Source organism: Amblyomma mixtum, chromosome 8 (assembly GCF_055824585.1).
Source record: "Amblyomma mixtum isolate Tamu chromosome 8, ASM5582458v1, whole genome shotgun sequence".
In the NCBI taxonomy this organism is placed as follows: Eukaryota; Metazoa; Arthropoda; class Arachnida; order Ixodida; family Ixodidae; genus Amblyomma; species Amblyomma mixtum.
Genome location: NC_143019.1, coordinates 3,044,802 through 3,062,670, shown reverse-complemented (window position 1 = coordinate 3,062,670; position 17,869 = coordinate 3,044,802). Strand labels below are relative to the sequence as shown.

The window sequence follows — 17,869 nt, the reverse complement described above, 5'->3', positions numbered from 1 at the left end:
CTGACGCCAATCGCGAGCGAATTTTTTGCAAGCATTCCGTTATTTCGTGTCCAGTGGTAGCGTACAGAACAGACCCTTTGCCATATGACACCCTGAGCAACTTCAAAATCACGTTAGTGCGGAACGGAGTCCCTTGTCCGAAACCTTTGACTGCTCACCCATCGCCGCAGCCTCTCGCGCTACCTACTCTAGTTCGTAACCTCTCGCACTAGGTTGGTTGAAAAGCAATCCTCATAGTCCACACGTTTGTATGCGCTTCCAAATTCTAGGTACAAGTAGCGTTGCAAGTGTGGTCATAGCAACGGAGCTGAATCAGTGAATAGACGCAAAGGCTCTCCTGTGACACAAACGGCACCCTCACCCATCCTGACACGAAGGCGAGAAGTTGGGCAAGGTGGCCGAGCACAGCATAAGGCTGATTAACAGCGGTCAAAGCAATGGCATGTCACACGGTGAAAGTAGCGGTAGAGACTAAATGCATTACCCGCAAGACAGACGAGAGGCTGAAGTCGTGTTCACTTAAACCAATGAGAGAGGCGAAAGAACCCGAGTGCACCAGTGACCGGCCCAGAAAACCAGCCAATGGCGATAGTTCCCGGAGTGGCGAAAGCTTTCCGTGAGACTCTAGGCGCAGCCCAAAACTGAAGAGGCAGAGGTGACGGCGTGTTCAGCAACTGAAAAGCGAGGCCAGTACCAGAGTTTGGCTTGCACTACTTAGGAGCCGTCAGGTCCTAGAATGCGCTCCACCTTCCGTGCCATGCATTACATTCTTACAGCTACCCACTACCACGAGGTATACTAGTAGATTATTATATTTAAAAGAGCTGACTATGCGGTGCGAAATTCTGCTCCCGTCTTGACCAGATCAGCATTACCTCAGTTATTACAGTGTTCATTTATTATTTAGGCGAAAGCAAATATGCGAGTATCCGTGCCATCTTGAATCCCGTCCATGCACTCTTTCGGCCTCAATAAAGCCTTGTTGTTACGGTAAGCATCGTAGAGTTACCCGCATCCTATCTGCCCTTTTCCTTTTTTCATCATTTTAGAAGCTTCCCGTGCTCTTTTTCTATTTAATCACTGGGAAAGAGAGAGAGAGAGAGAAAGATGAACGGAAAGGCAGGGAGGTTAACTAGGTAACTGCCAGGATGCTATCCTACACGTGGGAAGGGGAACAGAGGAGAGAAAGAAAGAGAATAGAAGACAGGGAGATAAGCTTTTCCCGTGTCCCTAGGTCAGTACTATTTGGCTACGTAGGGCACAAAGTCCGTTAGGGCATAACAAATCTTTAACTACAGGACGGTCAGGAGCCTTGAAGAGAGAAAAAATTTAGTTTAGTTTTCATTCCGGGCTATAGAAGTAGCGCCATACAGTGGGCTACATGTGCTTCTACTGTAAGGGCAGTGCTGCAATACATCACCAAAATTTTTCGGTCAAAAATAGACGCCATGCAGGAGCGAAATGGCTGTAGCGCTTTGTTGTGATCGAATTGTCTCGTATTGATGCCACCGAATGAAACATGCCCATCTCTTCTGACTTGCAAGCTTTTCAGTCGTCTAAGTGCGCCCAAATAAAACTACGCGCAAGCGTTACCTTCCGACAGTACGTATTTCACGGTATGGAGCGGTAACTCAACACATCGATAGGACGTATTTTTTTTTCCACGAAAAAGTTCTATCGATGGCCTTTCTTGTCTCGGGAAACATTTTATCGGTAGGAAAACGCTTCAGTTAGGTGGAATATTGGAATTAAAATAGGAAATTCATTTCTCCGTTATGATGCAAATATGACATGTTTGTAAATGAAGCTGATATTGATCTGGGCGTGTTCAGATAAGAACGGTAATCGAGGTCCCATGACCATTTTTTGTTTTCAATGAAATTTTTATATATGATGGGCAAATGTGTCCACACAAAGGAATGAACCTTAGTTTTGCAAGAAGCTTCGTAGTTTTCTCGGAAAAAAATCGCACGTTACAAGAGGTGGAGAATGTCGTTTTTGGCACTTCGCAATGTTGAAAGTTTGAAGCCTCATTCCATGCACAAAAAAATTTTTCCGCGCATCAGCATTTTTTCAGAACTTCTTTACAACTTGTACAATCCGAGAAAATAAAAAAATGTTTTCTTGCTATTTCAAGCTTCCGAGTAAAAAAATTGCAAACTTCGCTTCTGGAGCTATGCGGTGCAAAAAAGGCACTTTTCAGGGCAGCCTTAGGGCAAGATTCCTAAAGATATCCCCACTGAATATTTTTCTCAGTATTTTTCAGCTGTTTTACTCACTTCAGGAAAGTTCTGTTGCTCTAGACTTGAAAGATAGTTTCCAGTACGGTCTCAAAATTGGCCGAAGTTCAGAAGCGCCAAAAAAGTGACAACTTTGACTTGGGTTTAAAAAAAAACATCGTCATCGAATTTTGTTAAAATTTGCCTGAATAATCCTCAATACATGACAACTTTAAGGCACTAGAAAAGTGTTGCATTATATTGTTTTAAAATACTAAAATAAACACAAAACTGAGTTCATGTTTTTGCTATATAGAATTGCTTATTACTGCCTCTTATAAATAGTAGCTGTCAGAAATTTGATTTAGCACTCATTGAATGAGGTTACATTTTATTTACCCCAATATCCGAACCATTCTCAATGCTTATAGAGCTTCTATTCGCTTGTTAGCGGCGCTCTTAATGCGTGAAAATGGGAATAAGCTATTTTGCCCGATGTCATAAGAATTGGCTGGTGGCGATCAAACGTTGTTTGTATTCTCTAATTTATTCGTCGTACGGTCTATTGGTATATATAATCGATTCTTTAAAGATATTAGATCATTTCTCGGTTCTTAGAAAAATTTTTAAATATAAAAATTAATATTAATGCGTTTCTCAAGTCGGCGTTTTCAAACCTGCGTCTATTTACCTCTGTGTTCAATGGTTCTACAAGGCACTGTCAGGAGACAAAACTTCGTCTCCTGAGGGGAACGATTTATCTGCAAGGTTTTTAATCATGGGGTGTTTTAATCGGGAGGCAATTTAAAAATGGGATGCCGCTTCATGTGCACATTGCAATTCAAAATCGTAACAAGAAATGAACGGCGGCAGTTGATTTCGGTTTTGCGCACAGTATATTGTCCAGCACGAAGCACTAGCCAGATCACAGTCCCTTCCATTCAGAAGCAACGGTGGAGGCCACGTAAGATGCACTGCCTTAAGTTGACTGAGCGTACTTCCACAGGTGGAGCGTCTGAACTCCCGGCACTTTCTTTGCCAGTTTCCATTGTTCCTTCTTCACTTCGCAAAAGTCTGCAAGCTCCCTCTGTGGCAGCTCCAGAATGGTGATGTTCTTTAGTGTTTCTTGAATTGCGTCTACGAAGCCTCTGGCTGTGTGTATGGCCTCACTTACAGGCTTCCGCAAGTTGGGTTGTGATGCTCGATGGTGTGATGCTGCGTCATGTTTCCTCAGGAATTGTGCCACTATCCACATGATGGCATTTTCACTTTCGAAAATTTTGAAAAGAGCAGCGAGGATGAGGTGTTGATTGCTACATGGGAATACGGTGAGCTAGTTAAAAAAAACTCTGACCGCTTCAGTTTATTAGAGAATTTCTAACAGTGGCCATGAAATGCATTCCCTACAACTATATTATATCTGTGCAACCAAGAGCAATACACGAAAAAACACATAGCTGCAAGAGAGGTGCAATTGTTTTACATTTTGATTTCGCCAAAAAATGAACAGTTGTGCTTCCAGACTGAGTACAAGCGCACCATTGGCAGAAAAAAGCAGGTAACCGTGTTTACCTGCGTTGTCATGTCAAGAAAATCGACTGGTAACTACGCCGTTAATTTCGACGATATGTCTCATGATTCCGCTCATGCATGCTTGGCTCTGTCGAAAATCAAAGCACATCTCGAAGAAAACGCGCCAATCTACGCCAATCTAAACAAGATAATATATTTGAGCGACGGGGCTCCCGCTCACTTCAGGAATAAATACGTTTCATGAGCTGCAGCGCAGTGAATGTCAACGGATAATATTGATGTTTTCGGCCTCTGGTCACTGCAAAAATGCTTGCGACGGCGTTGGTGGGCTAGTGAAACATTGAGCATCAAACCACAACTTGCAGAAGCCTGTAAGTGAGGCCATACACAGAGCCGGAGGCTTCGTAGACGCAATTCAAGAAACACTAAAGAACATCACCATTCTGGAGCTGCCACAGAGGGAGCTTGCAGACTTTCGCGAAGTGAAGAAGGAACAATGGAAACTGGCAAAGAAAGTGCCTGGAGTTCAGATGCTCCACATGTGGAAGTACGCTCAGTCAACTTAAGGCAGTGCATCCTACGTGGCCTCAACCGCTGCTTCTGAATGGAAGGGACTGTGATCTGGCTAGTGCTTCGTGCTGGACCATATACTGTGCGCAAAACCGAAATCAACTGCCGCCGTTCATTTCTTGTTACGATTTTCTGAATTGCAATGTGCACATGAAGCGGCATCCCATTTTTAAATTGCCTCCCGATTAAAACTCCCCATGATTAAAAACCTTGCAGGAAAATCGTTCCCCTCAGGAGACGACGTGTTGTCTCCTGACAGTGCCTTGTAGAACCATTGAACACAGAGGTAAATAGACGCAGGTTCGAAAACGCCGACTTGAGAAACGCATTAATATTTACTTTATATATATAAATTTTTCTAAGAACCGAGAAATTATCTAATATCTTTAAAGAATCGATTATATATACCAATAGACCGTACGACGAATAAATTAGAGAATACAAACAACGTTTGACCGCCACCAGCCAATTCTTATGACATCAGGCAAAATAGCTAACTTCTTCCCATTTTCACGCATTAAGAGCGCCGCTAACAAGCGAATAGAAGCTCTATAAGCATTGAGAATGGTTCGGATATTGGGGTAAATAAAATGTAACCACGTTCAATGAGTGCTAAATCAAATTTCTGACAGCTACTATTTCTAAGAGGCAGTAATAAGCAATTCTAGTTAACAAAAACTTGAACTCAGTTTTGTGTTTATTTTTGTATTTTAAAACAATATAATGCAACACTTTTCTAGTGCCTTATAGTTATCATGTATTGAGGATTATTCAGGCAAATTTTAACAAAATTCGATGATGTTGTTTTTTTTTTAAACCCAAGTCACAGTTGTCACTTTTTTGGTGTTTTTGAACCTCGGCCAATTTTGAGACCATACTGGAAACTATCTGTCAAGTCTAGAGCAACAGAACTTGCCTGAAGTGAGTAAAAACAGCTGAAAAATACTGAGAAAAATATTCAGTGGGAAGATCTTTAGGCATCTTGCCCTAAGGCTGCCCTGAAAAGTGCCTTTTTTGCACCGCATAGGTCCAGAAGCGAAGTTTGTCATTTTTTTACTCAGAAGGTTGAAATAGCAAGAAAACATTTTTTATTTTCTCGGATTGTACATGTTATAAAGAAGTTCTAAAAAAATGCTGATGCGCGGAAAAAATTTTTTGTGCATGGAATGAGGCTTCAAACTTGCAACTTTGCGAAGTGCCAAAAACGACATTCTCCACCTCTTGTGACATGCGATTTTTTTCCGAGAAAACTACGAAGCGTCTTGCAAAACTAAGGTTCATTCCTTTGTGTGGACACATTTGCCCATCATATATAAAAATTTCATTGAAAACAAAAAATGGTCATGGGACCTCGATTACCGTTCTTATCTGAACACGCCCATCTGTTTATTTTAGTCTTCTCAGTTTAGTTTTCGTTTTCTCTTTCCTTGAGTAATAAAGCTGCACTAACGAAGGCGCTGCCGTCCACTCACTGTGACGTCCACTCACTGTACTTTTTTTTAGAAGAGCTGGCGACGGCGACACCTGTCTTCCACCTTTCGTTTTTCCCTAGTTTGTAAGCACCTCTATTCCGTTAAAACGTTCTCCTTCTATTTATTGGCCTAAACTGGCGCTAATTCAAGAACATCGGTCAACTGCAAAGTGCCCTCGATGTCCTATCCCTCAGTGTCAAAGATGCAACGCTGCCGAAGCTGGCAGTACATCAGTTTTAAATATTTCATAATTATTTGGTCCTTGTTCATCTCAACTAGCAGCTACCCAATCTCTCAGTGTATTGTAGTCATATACTTACTACGCCAACACACCATGGGTCACCTTTCTTCTTTGATGGTCTTAATTTTGGGTTGCAGCCATTTACGCTGAATTGAAGAAAAGAAATTGTGATTCCATTAGCTTCAAATTTTTTGCCTTTGCAACTTACCATCTACACAATTGACGTTTTCTAGCGGTATACACAGACGTAATACCGCTGTTTGCAAAAGATTATGTAAATAGGTCAGCAGGCATGCATCAAAATATTTTTCTATACCTTTTGAATGATGGGGAATATATTTCTGTAGCACTCTCAGCCAAGAGAGGCAAACATATATTTGTTCTTTTCTGAGCCGAGGCTCTCTTGTGCGTGCTTTTGGGATGATTAGACAAAGCCTGCCAGTTACCATGCCTAAGTTTTATCGCGTTTCTCGAGAAATAAATGGCAATCCTTAAAATCATGAACGTAGTTCTTCCGGAAATAATGTAAAGCGCAAACAACCTGCGAGACTGCCTTAGCGAAGCTGTTTCGCGGCAGAAATTAAGCGCATGAAGTTCAAAAAATAGCAAATGACAACATGCTCTGTTGGCTCTCTGAGCCCGAATTTGCCGCGATAATATATAGTGCTTTTCTTCTCAGTGCTTTGATCATTTTCCCATGTCATTATACACAGCTGCTTAGAGCTAAGTGTGGAAGTGTAGGAAAAGGCTGGCCACACTTCGTCACCTCGTATTTTTTTCTCCCTCCTAAAATAAAGCATTGAGGATGCCAAAATAAAATAAATGTCTCTGAGGAGTAGAAAGTGCTTCATACAGACATTACTCTTTTTTTGCACGCGCCAGTGAGAGCATATACTCTTTGTGCTGTTGTGAAAAAGTGCTAGTATTCGCTCTTTTCACACCTGCTACACTTGGCCACACCGTCCCAGCCAGCAGTGTGGCGATGTGGATGGAGCGTTCCTTGCAGATGTCTATAGTCCATTGTGCAGGAGCTCCACGACCATTCGCAAGTTATGAATCGATTTTTACCCCGTGCGCTTGAACAGAATCAATGTCAGAAGCCCACGAACTGTGTACCTTGACATTAGGCTGCATACGCACAAGAGGAGGATGACTGTGCGCATTAGATAGCTCTCCATTTTGAACTTCCGAACAGTCCACTCGTGGTTTCGTTTACTGGAACGAGAACAAGGAAATGTAAGCAAGGAGGCTCAGTTCAAAATAATAGCCAGGCATCATTACAGATCCCAATCCAACACAACGCTCTTATGATACGCTGCGGAAAGTTATCGCAGAAGCGCTGAAGCACAAGACGTCATTGTATGCTCGTCGACGCTAGACCTCACACACACACAACCTAGACCGCGCACAAGTAATAGGCCACCAACGTCGTTCGATGCGTGTTGCCGTACGACCAAATACACACTTTCTTTACTTTTGTGAAACCGATATGTTTCCCGTCTCTGCAGTGGCTCAGAAGTTAGAGTTCTAGGCTATTCAACTGGGGCACCGTGGTTTGAACCCAACCGTGGCGGCTGCGCTTTGATGGCGGCCACACTCAAAATGCGCCCGTGTGCTGTGCGATGTCAGCGCACGTCAAAGATCCCCAGGTGGTCGAAATCATTCCGGAGACCACCTCTCTCTCTCTCTTTCTTTGTTTCACTCACATCTCCCTCGCTTCCCTCATGGCGCGCCTGAGCTGTCCTGTCCACCGAGAGGTGAGACAGTAACAGCCCCTTTCATTCCCTGATAATCTACGCCCTAATTATATCATTAGTTTAGGTAATTGCGGGCGGGAAAATTGCCCAGCGAGCACCAGCCCTTCTGTTTTTGATCTGCCCTAGTGCTGAAAGATCCACTTTAACAAGCACTTCACTAGTACCTATTACGAAACAAGTACGCACCCGGTGCTATGGAGTTCCCACGTCACAGATACCATTCAAGCGGCGGATGCTCAAACCTCTGCGCCACCGCTTCGATTTCTCTGATTGTAGTGTGCGTTATCTCTAGCCAAGCGTTTCAAAGTTAATTGCAATGAACCAAACAAAAACGTTACCGATAGGCAGCGTCTGCCTGCCTTCAGTGGTTCCTTGCCCATTGTAATTAATACCCGTACCAGTTTTTTAGGATTTCGAAAACGCGGTTACCCTCACCGCTGTGGCCCAACCAATTCTGCTTAAATCACGCCAAGATACAAGCCCTTTCGAGAAGTTTTCAGGCAAAGCAACCTCTCCGGTGCATGTATCTCGTCGAGATAGCCAAAATTTGTTGGGCCTCAGCGTCGAAGGTGACCGCATTTTAGAAATTCTGAAGACTGATATGGATATTGATTACGGTGGCATGCACGCTTCTCAATAGTTAAGGAGTCTGACAGTAAAAAGTAAAGTATTCAGCATTAGTTAACAAGCACACTAGTTAGCACGTCTTAGCTGTATTCTCGTTTATTACACCATTCACAATGCTATGCCGAAAAAAGCGCACTTATCACTCAAAACGCCTATTTTAAAAAAAAAAAAATTTGTAAAACTTTACGTGAAGCATCGAGCATATATTTTTTTTAATTTCATAAAGTTTTCGACGCATCGAGAATTATAGTGGTCGCGGTAGTCATGTTCAGCTGGCCCCAGCCTCTTCCTAAACCTGCAGTACGAGGTACAAGTTCCAGCTAGCGTTTGACGTGTTTATTTCATTTGCTTGCATTAAGAAGCGCGTTCTCACCGTATAAAGCTTCAAAACGAATTCAACGCTTTTTCTTTTATCACGTAGCCTTAGGTTGTGGTGTCGTCCGGCTTTTATCACGTATCGTTTCTGCTCTAATTGTGTCACGAAGCGCCGAACATAAACCGCAGACGTTTGCAACCAGCCCTGAATAGAAAAAGTGCTGAGGTTTTGTCAAAGATTCAATGAGGGTCATTGAAAAACGCTCTAAAATAAATTAGAGAAAACTGCAAGGAATTTTCAAACAGCAGCGTCGAAAGATGCATATGATAAGAATTTTTTCGACTACGTCAGCGAATTCGTCGTTCTGGCATAAACTTTTTTTTTCTCTGTGTTGCACGCTGGTCAGTAGAGCCCCAAACGAGTATTTTGACATACCTACTTTACTTTTCGAATATGTAACTATTTCAGCTGACACAGGCGCTCCCCAGCTGGAACCAGAAGAATTATGAAAGATTCTACCACTATGTCATCCTTTCTGCAAATGCCATTTTTTAGCTGTTTCATAAAGCCATCTCTAGCAAATGGCGAGAGCTTCTATGAATATAAGAAAGTTTAATTCCTATATGTCAGCGCTGAATACTCAACAGTTACCGTTTTGGCTGACATAAATTAAATGATAGCGTGACAGCTGAATGTCAGGAAAGCGCCTGATATTTTACTGTATTTTAAGGTGGTGTCGAAAAAATTACAACTCGCTACGTGAAAAATTTTCTATTCATTTAACAGTTTCTTGCAGTTTTTTCCAAAAAAAGAAAACTTTTAATCTCATGTTGGTTCTGTATTTCTAGAGAAACTAGATGGTTAGCATACGTGAGTCTTCTCAAGAGCTTGTTTCCGGTTTCCATTGAGAAAGCAAACCGTATCAGGGAATTCTTAAACTGTACTCAAGATTTCCTCCTTAAATCGATTTTTTTTAACAGAAACGTAAGATTCATATTTTTGTTGCACTGAACGACTCTAATGCCTTTCTACCTAACATGGTAAAGGAGTAAGACCTATTTTGAAATTATACTTGGCACCATTGGTCCCCGTACCACTTCTTAAAAACGTGCTCTTATATTGACAAACGTCTGTATGTGATCATTTACGCTCACATTACGAGGGACATAAAGCCATGCTGATTTATTTTTCCTACACTGGCTCTCCTCTACCTATAAGCCTTACAATCCTTACAATTTTTGTTAATTTTACCCCTTGAACACCTGTCGTAAGTACCTTTTCTTTCTAAAGACTGCTGACCATTACCGCAGTTAACCGATATCTGCAGAATTCTTTTCAACCTTCCTTATTCCCCTGCTGGTTCCCTCTCAATCCCTCCTAAAAGTGCCGTGTCACAGCTTGTCCAAGAGAGGTACCCACTCGTTGCACGGGGTGTTTCTGGAAAGTAAAGATAGAAAGGCCAGCGCGATTGTAAAAAATTCTTACTCCGCAAAACTTCAGCTCAAAACTAACAATTTAACACATCATAGAAACCTCCAGTCAAGGTGGTTTGCATAACATCTTACCTTACCGAACGGCATTTTCACCAGACGTATATTAGAAAAAAAGCCCTTACAAGAAAATTTCGTTCTTCAATATATCTTAGGGCTAACATATTGCAGGCGCACAATAATCGTCAGTCCAGAAAATATCATGCCATATAATTAACCTGCGTCTACAATGCTTTGAAACTATAGAGTGCCATCGTGGTCCGGCCGCAGAAGACGACGACTGTCCCAGTACGCCTGCCAAGCACGCGCCTAGATTTCATGGCTGCTTAACTGCAAGGCCGGCGGCACGCTGTTTCGTTCCAGCCCGGCTGAGCGTGTCCAGCCGAAAATATTTCTGGAGACCCGATGATGGCTGGTGTCTACGATTTGTCTCCACAAATTTGGTAACCCGGACGTGATGCGGTGCCGGCGGAACAAGGCCTCGATGGTGAGGAACCAAAGTTCCGAGTCCGATGACCAGAAATCGGGAAGCTTGAGGGCGGAGGCAGCGGACTCATGAGTTGGCAGCGTGCGAGGCGGCGGAGACGGCACAGGAGTGGAGGGATCCATGGCCAGGGCTTACAAGATGGAAGGTAGGCGGGGTCTCGAGCTCCGGGCAATGGTAGGCCTAGCGAAGCGGCTGATGCAAAGCGCAGGGCAGGAGCAGGGAACGAAGACGCGAAGTCCGGAGTCACCGAACGATGGCACGCTATAAAACTATAGAAAAACATTTTAAGAATGGCATATAAAAGTTTCAGCTGAAAGTCAACTTACCTGCGATAAACTTTTGAAATGACAAGTAGATGTACAGTTCTTTCAGCGCCTGTGGCTTTATACACTCAAGCACGCACCTGAACATTGGGATCATTAAAACACCCACATTAGTTTGTATCCCCAATATATATACGATATCGCCATCGTATCAACAAAAGCTGCTTTTGCTCAAGTGTATGCTGCAGAAATGTTATTGTGGCTGTTCGTTGCTTTCCTTAGTGCAACTGGCCGGTTTTATATCTTATTGTTCTCACACAAGTATATGACCCCTGGAAGTATATGGCCTGTGACCTTTCAGTCAATGTGGACAAGGCTGACCGATTTCGCGTCATTGTTTCTTCAGTGAGGGGCTTTGAACTGCTGCCCCCGAAAATCCAAACGAAAATTCTTGCATACGACGCGCGGGAGGAAAGCAAATTTTCTTTCAATGACAGCTGTGCGACTGTTCGTATTTTTTCTCATAGGCAAGTTATACCTCCTACATGCCACGCAGCGGTGATATGTGATTTCTGACAGATATTCTGTGCATAGCTACACAATTTCAGAGCAGTCGGTTCACAAGAGCAGAGAAAACAAGATCACTTTTCATATTTCAGCGATCGAGCGCTGTTCGGTGGTTTGTTTCAACAGAGATTTTCAAGAACTCCACAGAACTGGGTTCGGTCATTTATGTGAACTTTGATTTTTGCCGCACCGGCGATCCAGGGTAATGGCCTCAGACACCGCATTGCTGGAGCTTTTTGTTTTATTTTTCCCAGTACTACAGGCCTATATAGAGCTAAAGCAGGAGTCGGATTAACACACAAATACGCGTGTTGCAGGGCGCTAATAAAAGTAAGGTACAGCAGTAATCAACAGAGTAAAAGGCTACATTCTACCATGGATGTGTTCAACCAGCATGGACATTATGGAAAACAAATTTTTGCAAAGAGCTACCAAGAAAATCTATGTTCCCAACAGCCAATGGAAGAATTCTAAGCCTTCAGGTATTCATGCTCAACGAGTTCACCTTCTTTCCATAACTCAATACATGAATCAAATTTGCAGAAGACGCTTTCGTATGACTGCATGCTTTTAGACCGAATGTTCCATAGTCGGATGCAACTGGGGGACGAAGCTGCAATCACCCCTGAAAGTGAGCCCTGCACCTATGCGTAATGCTTGGTGCGCTCGCTTCAATTACGTCTGAAATGGCTAGTATAGACTCAGTTATTTTCCTCCCCGGTATGTATGATGCTACGCCGTGTCATACCACTCTCTGACGCAAGGAACACACGACCTTTCATTTTTATGCAGTGCAATGACGCTTCTTATCTCATTATAAAAAAGGTACCGAATTTTCGCTACTAACTTTACTAATAAAAAATGGCTGACGGTTCATAAGCACGAAGTATTGGGCGAAAGCGCAGTTTATTTTTTTTTTGCAAGACACTAGCGTGGCGCAGCTGAAAGCGCGATTGAGGTGTCTACTGACCCAGGGATGATGATGATGATGATGATGTCCTCATCATCATTGAAGCGTGTCTTCAACTTTTTCTTCGTCAATGCAAATTTACCTAATGCACGCCGGTGGCCTGCGCTCTAGTGACGCGTTTCTGCCACAACGTTGACCACGGCAACGCATGAAATGCACATCTCTCTGTCACTACCGCTACATAGCTCAAAGCGCGAATTATTAATTTGAAAGCAGTGTCAGTTGATGACGAAGACGATGTGCAATGCAAGGAGCGAGATTGTGTTGCAGTTTAACACAAGGCGTGATCAGCTACAACGAAAGCTAAGTGCTCTCGCGTAGTGGGCAGAGAAGTTGATGCGTTCGTGCCGCCGCGGGTTTCCTTTACAGTCGCGGCAACAAATATTTTATTTGTTTTTCTTTATTGAAATCACTTGGCGCAAACCCACAAACATCGCACGATTTTGCTCGGGGTTTACAGAACAAAATAGCGCTTTCATACTAAAACTTTACACCAGCCGTAAGACGCCTACCTGCCTACGCCGTTAAACTTTCAGGCTGGAAATTCCTCCGTAATTTCCTTGAAACAAATGTTATTTCACACGGCTGCGACGACAGAAACGGACAATAACTTTTGAAAACTAAGGGGCAGGCTGGCGTCGTGCTTACCAGCAACAGTTTCAGAGCCAGTCTATTATAACAATGAATACAGCAGCTCGCAGGGGGCGAGAGCGACAACCGTACTCGATGTTCGTCCACGAGATTGCCCGCTGCTCTCAATCACGCTTATTCTAAATTTATTGCTATATTTCTATTTGTAACGCCTGCAGTTCCAACAAACGTCTAGAACATTGATAAACCTGTGAACAGTGAATACGTTCGTTCGACCCTCATCTGTACCCGTCTCGCGTAACAAACAGAAACTTAATGTCTCATGCCGACGTCGATAAAGAGATAATATTAACAAAGTTTTGCGGCCATATTTTCAAAAATTAATTGAAACAAGCGCACCCACGAAGCCAAGGTGCCTCAACTTTCAAGTAAGAGTCGGGGAGAAATGTGGAGGTCACTCTGGAGAGCTCGCCAAAAGGGAGAGCTGACGCGTCACTTCCTTTCGAACAATGTCTTTGATCTAGTTGCACCAGCGATGAAGTCATAGCTGCTAGCTTGAGCCCACCAAGCGATTCAACCTTCCTGTTGTGCTGATGAGTCAGGATCCTCTGATTGCGCAGCGCCTCGAAGCTTTGCCAGATGCAGACGACTTCAGCAACGGTGCGCAAGTCGCGCGCTGACAGCACTTGAAAGGCATCGCCGTCAATGCCCTTCAAGGTCTGTTTAACTTCGTCAGTTTCCGACGTGTGGAGGTTTACACGTTTGCATAGGTTAAGGACATCTTCAATGTAGCTGGTGACGCTTTCGCCGACCTGCTGAGACCGTTCGCGCAAGGGCTGTTGGCGCGGAGTTTCCGCACAGCCGGACCACCAACACTTCGGAGAAGTTCGTCTTGAAGGCGGACCAATTTCGCATGTCCACCTCGTGGTTTCGATACCACACGTTTGCCACGCCAGTGCTATAAAAATGATTTATTTAGTTTTTCCGCATCGTCTCGTTTGTTGTAAAGGCTCACTCGCTTATGACACGTGAGCCAATCTTGGACATCGGTCCCGCTGAAGATGGCGAAGGGAGCCGGAGCAGGTAAGAGCTGGGCCGCTTGCACGGCTGCTTGAATTTGAACACAGTGAGGTATCGCAGGCGTCGGGGGGAGCACAGCAACGGAGTCCGAAGTGATCCAGCTAGAGCACAAACATCCACGGTGATAGTAACGCTGCTGGACCGCATATTTATCTTCGCCTGACACAATTCTTTTTACTTTGTATATGTGTGTGCGTGTGTGCGTGTGTGTGTGTGTGTGTGTGTGTGTGTGTGTGTGTGTGTGTGTGTGTGTGTGTGTGTGTGTGTGTGTGTGTGTGTGTGTGTGTGTGTGTGTGTGTGTGTGTGTGTGTGTGTGTGTGTGTGTGTGTGTGTGTGTGTGTGTGTGTGTGTGTGTACATCTAATATATAAATTTAACACTTTGCTTTCATTCATGAGAGCGTTGTCAAATGGGTTCGATCCAGGCCGCGGCGGTCGAATTCCGATGGAGGTGACATTTTAGAGGCCCGTGTACTGTGCGATGTCAGCGCACGTTAAAGAACCTCAGATAGTGTAAATTTCCGGAGCCCTTAACTACAGCGTCCCTCATAGCCTGAGTTGCTTCTGGACGTTAAACCCCATAAACCGTGTACACTGGTGCTGCGATTTCTGTTATGGACGAAAAGGTTTATCTGGAACAAAGGAAGGTTTCCGAACCTTCCTCAATGCTCCCATACGGTTCGCCTACAAACATAGTATTTAGCCGAGTGTGTTGCTGCTTAAAAGACACCAGCAATATGCTTCTATCGCGGTGGTTCGTGATAGCGATAAGACGACTCAGGACTTATCGCAGAAAATTCTCAGCAGCCTATTGAAAATTCTATTGATAAACCATCATTACGAATCTGTTATTTCCGCAAAATACATTTCAGCCTAATGATTGTTGAACCGAAAGGTTCCCAAAAGCTTTCTTTATTGTTCAGTTGTTAACAGTAATTGGACGTCGTACCGCTTCCTACAGAGACTGTAAATACTTTGTGTAGATAGAACAATGTTTCACTAATAAATAGAATGTTTAAGCAAACAAAACCCTAGCTATGGAGTAATGGGTAGAGTACGTAGTTGACAACCTGTAGAATAGCGGTTCAATTTCCGAGAGCGTTAGGCTCATTCTCTGCTTTTGATACCGCCTACTTTCCATCGTTTCCCAGGACAGATGAGATGTGTCTTTCCAGGCCCGCACCACGGCATGCGGTTTTGCAGCTACCTGTAGCGGTTTCCAGCTTTCTTTTATTTTCGCGTACAGGCGCAAAACGATCACTTGTCACTCTTAGGACCGTTTATTTCATATTTCAATTGGATTACGCCTGTTATGATTATGCTGTGCAGGCTGGGGCCTATTATTTTACAATATTTCAGGGCAGCCCCAAACTAGTGAGTGTTTCTGTAGCATAGTAAGCATGATCACTTTTTCTCAGGAGTAGTACAATTTCAGAATGGTTGATCAACGTTTTCCTGAATGGGCTCTACCAAGGCGGTGCATTCGCTCAACTCTTTCAGCCTGAGAACCTACGGCCTTTTGAACCGTATCATCTACAACAGGTCCCTTTAGGTTTTACTCTGTTTCGGTACTAGTTGTAGTGATGCCAAACATGAACAGATTGCTACGCCGGCTTTTCTTTTAATGGAAAAGCCTTGATACTAGATGTTGAACACTACTCTAAATTCCGAATCCTGTTTTGCATCGTATCAATTGCAGGAAAAAGGTCCTGCAGCTTGTCTGTCTTCGCGCTGATCATGACAATAATTTCCCTTTTAATACCATTCATTTCACAACCTAACGCAGCTTCATTGTCACAAATTTCTTTACAGTTGCCATTGCTCCGTGATTCTCAGCAACATCTTCCGACATTAGCAATAAAAGAATTGAGCAGCAGTGTTAGAAAATGCGCAGTTGTCGCTCCTTAAGCCGGAGAAGATTAAATTTTTCGGGCACAACCAGACACTTAAATGGAAAGCCCTCGACATCTTTATAGAGAACGAGAGTGAAAGCACTGAGAACACAGGATGCTTCGGAATTTTTATTATAGAACCCGTTCACCTTGTCATTTCTCACCGTAATAAATGCAGTACGGCGACAACCCTCGTGTTTCAAGATATTCATCTCCTCTCCCTTTTTTGCTGATGCTGCGGTATCCCATTTCTCCAATGTTGGAGAGCTTCGCTAGCCGTTTACAGCTTTGATATTGTTTCCAGCCACCTGCGCAAAAGTATGCGGTGAAAGAGCATCTTCGGTTCTTCAGAGATTCGAGAAACATTGCCGGTGCTCGACCGTGACTGCAGCTCACATCCCTGAGACCTGCAAAAATAACTTCATGAGAATTCTAGTTGTGAACATGGGCCATGCTGATTTCTTCTTGGTTCACTCTACCACTGTTGATATATCTGTTCATTTAAATACCTTTTCAGTTTGGGGTAGCGCTCATTCAAGCTTATTTTGGGAGAAGGCGCGAAAGGAGAAAACTAAGGCGCATGCCAGCTAAGCTTCAATGTCCCAAGAATGTTCTGTGTATATCGAACACGGTTATTTGAAACATTCAAGGGATGTCTGCACATGTCCACGTAACATTTTTTAGGTGTAACTGGGACTATCAATCTGAAAGCAACTGCAATCCCTTTTATGTCCCAGTTTAAGTTCATGTTCGATATTAGTGTTACCTTGCGGACTTCATTTAGACCTGCTTCATTCTTAGCAGTGCGCACGAGCCCACAGTTTCCCCCTTTGTCTTTTTGCCAAAGCTTTTTGTCAAAGCTTTTTGCCGAGGTTGCCAATGCAACCTCAATACAAAAAAAAAATTACTCATTCATATGCCGCGAACTTGCGATGGTGGCTCTTACATGGCATGGTGCATGGCTATAAACTACATGTTTTTTTGCTGCTAATGCGCCAACCAGTGAAAAAATTAGAACAGTGCAGAAGAAAATGATTTATTAGGGCATGGAAGAAACAACTGTGCTCCTTCTGATTGAAAAACTAAAGCTCTACGATGTCGCACTTTATGATAAATGAATAAATAAGAGCTAATATATTTGACCCTAGTTTTCAGAGGCATCTCAACATTCGCAGAGTGACACAAAATGGCCCTGTGCAAAGCTGGCAGTAATAACTTATACTAACTACAACTTTTTCTTAAAAGCATTACGACTAAAATTTTTTCTGGAAAGCAGTAGACACAAGAAGTTTTTATAATGTATGAAAAGCAGCAAACATTTATCGCAATATGAGAGGTATAAATGAACTTACGCACTAGGCACACGGAAATTTACTAATGCTTTAACCGCTACACTGAAAAAACTCTGGAGCAAAAAATTTGGTGGTTCTGCCAATTAAAAAACAAGTCAATAAAATGGTGCTCTTCAATGTGCCAGATCAACCTTCTGACCTGACTAAAATAAATTAAAAAATTATGTACACGTTTTTGAAGCCAAACTGTGACGTCTATGACGAGCCAAGGTCTTGCTAAGGTTTTGACGATTCCATTTTCCACGCAACAAAGGAAAAGTTTTTACTTCGTAGCCGAAAAGAATCATGGTTGCGTCAGAGCAAAAATCAGCATTGCAAGGCACCAGAATATTTAACTAAAGAACCCCGGACGGGTCCGCATTTCATTTATACCAGGAACTTGCTTACTCAGTTTTCTTCACACATTGAATGGTGCGACTAAACAGCGCTGACGGACGGGATGGA

The 17,869-nt window shown here is 43.3% G+C and overlaps 1 pseudogene; it reads left to right on the top strand.

Moving 5' to 3' along the window:
* Positions 1-3,379: 3,379 nt before the first annotated feature.
* Positions 3,380-4,372, top strand: LOC149331163 (uncharacterized; annotated as a pseudogene).
* Positions 4,373-17,869: the final 13,497 nt, after the last annotated feature.